Below are 6,490 nucleotides of genomic sequence, written 5' to 3' on the forward strand. Positions count from 1 at the left end.
TTTTGTCTTTTAGTACAAAAAAGTAAAGGTATTTTGTTGCTTGTTGGATAGTATTTTTGTAAATATAGAGATTTTCAATGGTATTTTGGTTCTTGTGTAGTAAATGCCTTTTGAAGAATACCATTGAGTTAGAATCAAAACGCCTTTACCTTTCGTACTACGAGAAAAAAAATGGTGAGGGTATTTTTGAAAATTCAAAGTTGTGGAGAATAATATCTCTATGAGGTCTTCGACGTTAACATTCCCATCAAGTGAAACTAATGAAACTAATAAATGTGTTATCTCCGTCTAACCTTATTTGTTAAAGGTTGGTAAATCACAAACCCGAAGAAAAATAGGCTTTACAAATAATTAAAAAAAAGAGTAAAGAATTCAAACTTTGTGAACCCATGAAATTGGTAACTTAGGTTTGACAAGTATTGCTTAAAATGCTGGTGCCAACTAACTTAGTTGATAAAGTCTTTGGGTAATGTCCTAGTTTAAATAACACAAACTCGATAAAAACAAGCCTACCAATAATAATAATAATAGTAAAAAGTATTGCTTAAAAAGGTTGATTTAAATAAACATCAAAGATTGAGGTGAATCATTTTAGTTTTTCTATTTTATACAACTCTCATTTCACAATTTGTCAATTGGGTTGAACTTGTCTTCAAACAAGTTGTCCAAGAGTAGCATCTGCCAACACCACCTCTCTCTCGCTTTCTCTCTTTCTCTCTCTCTCTCTCTCTCTGTCACACACACACACGCACACATACACACACACAGTACTAAATTTTCATTTGCATTCTTGCCCTTTAATAAGTCCTAAGAAGGGTCATGTTTGGTAAAGAATAATGATAACCCAACTCCCTCTTGACATACTCTGCCTCTGTACTCTTGACACGGTATATGCATAGAATCATAGATTTTTTTCCTCAGGATACACAATGGCACATCCTCATAAATTTGTGCAGTTATATCCCAAGAGAAAAATCTATGATTCTATGGTTTGTGACGCTGTTTTTAATCTCGTTATAGATCAAGATAACTTGTCTGATATATCTTGGTATTGTTCACGAACGAGAAGGATAGACAAGTCAAACGTCTTGAATGAGATTTAAAATCATGATTCATTTTTCTCATTGTTAAACGAGACACAAACATATTTAAAAACTTTTCTGAGACAACTCGATCTCGTTGGTGGACTACACGAGACGTGAAAAAGAGCTTTTAAAACCATATTCGTGACACACAAATTGCCCTCTCGTGACTAACATAGATATATACAGGATCGGTTTATGAGGCTGGATATGTTGGGACTTGGAATTCGTTTTAAAATCAAATCAGAAAGGTTGACAGGACAGGACTCAGCGTGGGATTCTTACTTGCCATATTTATGTCTTTATTTGTATTTTGAGGTATCTCTTTCTGAGGTTTTCTGTCATATTTATTATTTGGACTTTTCTAGCGTTCAACGAACACTGAGATGTGAATTCACGTGAAGAGTTCCCTCTAACCAGGGCTGCCAATCATCCCAAATATACCCAATGTCTGATTGATGGTCAAATCGGTTCGATAAAAAAAAATTGAAAAATTGGATTTTTGAATCGGATTTGGATTGAAATCTTAGATTTAAAATAATTTGGGATTGGATTTATCCCAATTTGATCCAAAAAAATCTGATATGAATATATTTCAATAATTTCATATAAATACATATAGATAAAATGTTTTAGTCTTTTTAATTTTCCTCCATATTTGTAGTAGATTTTTTAAAATTTTATAATTTTTAAACATTGATAATTTGAAAATAAGGAATGTGTTCGGATAAGATCGGTTTCGGATTAAGGATGAAATGAAATGGATCAGATTCAATTCACATATTTATTAATCCATTCGGGTCAGATTGGGTACATCTTTAAAAAAATTTGGATTGGATCGGAGTGACATTGATCCGGCACCGAACCGATTTGTTGCCAGTCCTACCTCTAACGAATATTCTCCCATCTCAACCTTCCATGGACATGGACACTAATGTTTCTATTTATAGTTATGGAGTGTGATCTTATTTCCTTCTCTTCCACCCTGATTAAATTTAGGAAAAATTACTTAAAGGACCTTGGTGGTGGGATTTATTTCTAAATAGTCCTAAGTCTTCGATGGTAACTTGATAGAACATTTAAGTGTTGCTTGGTAAATTGAAAAAATAAGTGTTGAATATCATTAAGTGCTAAAAAAGTTGTTTGTTTAGATGCAAAATCATGTTTGTTACACATTGCCACATTGCTAAAATTGGTAAATTATCTTTTTTACCCTTACAATCATATTATACATTATTTGCATGTTTAAAATACCCATTGCTTATCAAACACAATAAAATATATTATTTCTTATAAATAATACTTAAATTTTCAATTTATAAACAATAATTTTTATTTGTAAAAGCCCATAAATTTCAAATTAAAAATAATGATATTATACAAGTCACCAGAATTTGAAATCAACATTGAAAAAACTTAATTTGGGATGAATAATTTTCGATGGAAATGAAGGATGAGTAATTATAAAAGCACCCCACGAATTAATAAGGGCAACCCACACCACAGCCAATTGTTTTTTCTTATATGGGTTAAAGTTTTGGAATGAGAATTTTTTTGGTGAAGATGATCTATATGGTTTAGAGATCATTTTCTCCTAAAATCAGCCCATTCCGAAACTTATAACCATGTCACAAATGATTTTTAAAAAAAATAGACGATTTATGATTCTTGAACTTGTTTTGATGGGGTTAGAAGTTTCAGGATGTGTTGATTTTTGATGAGGATTATCTCTACAATGAGGAGATCATCCTTACAAAAAATCAACTTATTCTAAAACTTTTAACCCATATAAGACAAAACAATTTGGTCATGGTGTGGGTTTATTAATTTGTGGGGTGCTTATATACTTATCCATGGGATATAAGAGGTAATATCCTTTTAAATATAAGGGCATACTGGTTTGTGCCGAAAAAAGGGAAGTGCTTACCGTTCCAACACTTATTTTCAACAATAAGTGTCGAAAATATGGAGTAAACAAATGCGCTATTTTGATAAAAATTGCTGAATTTTTTTCCAACAATAAGCGCTGCAAACAAACACTACCTAGTAAATTTTTTATTTCTTAACGGTCCCTCATTATTGGTGAACTCACCGCTTTTTTATTTATTATCAAATTCATCACTTTGTATTTATTGTTGAATTCAACGCCTTTTTATTTATTGTCAAACTCACTATTTATTGTTGTCGAACTCACCGCTTTTATTGATTGTTTAACTCAAAGCTTTATTTTTATTGTCGAGTTCACCACTGGTAAAACCCACCCATTTTCGATTTTCAAGTTTTTCGACTAAAATACATAGAAAAATCTATTAAAATTTTTAGATAATGACTTATTTAGATAATTTCAACCCAAAAGAATCATTTTTGATCAATTTTCATATGAAATTTAAGAAAAATGTGAAAAAACTGTAGTGGTTTTTAATAGACATGTTTTAAATGTTTGAAACCCTCCATTGAAAATTACTTTTTCTTAAATCCTTTCCAACGGAATGGAGTCTCCAAAACTCGATTGAGAAGTCAAAAATCTAATTTTTTTGGATGAAAATGAAGAATTCAAACGATTAAGGCATTAATTGTGAGAAATGTGGGAAATAAGGTCCAAGGATTGTTAAGAAAGGAAAAATTTACTAAATGAACTATTAAGAGACCGTACAAAACTTATGAAGTATTTAGAAAAAAGTTTCTCTGCCATGCTCCTTTAAGTATTTTTCCCTAAAATTTATATAATTGCACTTTTGGGGAGGATATTTTGGTCTTTTAAATTAGGGGTCTCGGTTCTACATAATATACATAACTGAAAACTAAATAAAAAAATGATTCCGGATCTTATTGGTTTAGATTTTGAATATGAAACCCTTAGAACAAGAATCGACTCTATAAATCAATGTTTTAAAAATCGGATTGGATTGGTCATTTGGATCGGAATGGAAAAAAATCATTTAAAACAAAATATCAATTGATTCATCTGGTTCATTAGGTTTGGGTTTGTGAAGGCACCTATCTAAATTTCCAGGTAATTTTATACATACCACTCCACATTTAAAAAAAATATCAAATTGACCATTGATTATATGTCATGGTTTGTGGTGTGGCAAGAGGATTTCATCCCTTCACTCATGAGAGATTTTGCTCACAGATTTCATAGGCTTTCCACTGCTTGACACTTAAAGCCTAATTAGGGTAGTTTTGTAAATTATGGATGCCATTCAATACATGCGGGCTCATGTGATTTATCGATCTGGATCTTGTGAGGAAAACGTCAACGTAAAAAATAAAGAGTGCTGATTTTCTAACTCAATATAACAGAATAACTCAAAAACTCACTGACGTGGCATGTGCAAGAATTGTAATTTTTCCCTTAGGATACACAATTAGAGGTATCAATGGGTACCCATTTAACTGAAACCGAATAGGAACGGGAACCATAACCCCTGTTCTGGATCCCTTTTTATTGAAACTGATTAGAGACGGATCTAAAATGGAACCAAACCGATAGAAACCGGAACCGTTAGGTTCCAAAATAAATGGAATCAGAACCGAACCGCTGGTACCCGTAACCGATTTATTTTGTCATTTATTTCCATACTATAGAAGATTTAAGGTATTTTTATATTTCAAAATAAATGCATGTCATATACAATTCTTCAATTTTTCGTATAAATTATCAATTGAAGCTTAAAATGAGTTATTCTTTTAAAAATTTATTACTTTTAACAAAGAAAAAAATTTTACTTTTGAAAAAAATCATTAATTTGTATCTTTAGTATAACAAATTATAACTAAGTTAATAATTTTTGTTGATAATATGTTAATTTTTTGAAAAGAAATTTTTTGTTATAATGATTTAAGATATTTTTTTCTCATTTGATAATATGTTCATTCGATTCTTGAAAATCGGAACCAATGGGTAATAGGGATTTTGGCGGTTTTGATTCCGATTCCATTTTTTTTGAAACTGGACCCCGAACCAAACAAATATTAATGGTTATGATTCTGAGTTCCTTAGGAACTGACCCGGAACCGACCCATTGACACCCCTACACACAACTGCACATCCCCATAAATATGTCCAGTTGTGTATCCTAAAGGAAAAATCTACGGTTCTTGCAAATGTCATATTAATGAGTTTTTGGGTTATTTTGTCAGGGTTTAGTTAGAAAATCATTACACAATAATAATAAAAATTCTTCACCTAGGTGCATACAATATGGATGAATTTCAAAATTACTGAATCCAAACTTGGAACTAAGGGTTTTTTTTTTTTTTTGGGGGGGGGGGAGGAGAGTTTTTTAAAGAGTTGTGATAATATGACACCCATTAGGTGGCATACTCAATTGACTCCTTGATGTGACAAGTTCGAGAATCGTAGATATGTATGTCTCAGGATATATGATTCCTTTGGGATACATTTTTATGGGAAAATGCAGTTGTGTATCCCGAGACGTATAGATCTATGATTCCAAACTTGTCACATCAGGGAGTCGATTGAATATGCCACATGGAAGTGTCATATTATTAAGAATCTTTTCTAAAGAGTCGTGATAATATGACACCCTCTTCTAACAATCGCCCCCATCATAGAATCATAGATCATTTGCCTTGGGATGCATTGAGTCATAAATCTTTTTCTTGGGTATCCCAAAGCATTTGATCTATGATTATAAAGTTGCGCTGGGGTGACACAAAATTTATTGTGATTCTTTCAATTCTGACGTGGACATGCACACATAATCGTAGATGATTTTTACTCGTATAACAAGGAAACACATCTATGGTTATGTGCACATCACACGTTAGATGTGTGAGAATCGCAGTAAATACTTTTTGTCATTTCAACAATTTCCATGGTTATATGATGGGATGTAGCACTACATTGAAATTGGAAAATTCGATAGAAAAAATTGACGGGTCAAGACTCACGAATTTTAAAAATTAAATTTTGATGGTCTAAGATCGTCGAAATTCTTAATGTTCCCAGATATGATGGCTTAGAGCTATTGAATTTCTCCCATCTTTCATTAATTTGACAGTTTCGAATCTTAAAAAAAAAAAAATTTGATAATGAAAAATTCGACCTCTTAGTCCCTCGAATTTTATGAAATTTAACAGCCCCGAGACCCTTAAATTTGCACCTTTTCCACATTGGGCAGGGGGTGTTTGTGAGTGGGGAGCGGCATATTATTTAAATCATTAGGAGGCGTAGGTGTGGTATCTTCCATAAAAAGACCAAAAAAATTTAGCCACCCAACTACATTTAGTACGACTGACTTGACGCAAGAAGCTCGCACCATATTTCCCATTCGATGATTACGACGTGGTTGCAACCACGTCCATGGGGGAGGCGGGGATATATACTTGAATTAAACAAAACAATAAGTAACAACCACTTTTCTTCGCAAAAGTTACCA

Source organism: Akebia trifoliata, chromosome 3, assembly GCF_017979445.1.
Source record: "Akebia trifoliata isolate Shusen 1 chromosome 3, ASM1797944v1, whole genome shotgun sequence".
Taxonomy (NCBI): Eukaryota; Viridiplantae; Streptophyta; class Magnoliopsida; order Ranunculales; family Lardizabalaceae; genus Akebia; species Akebia trifoliata.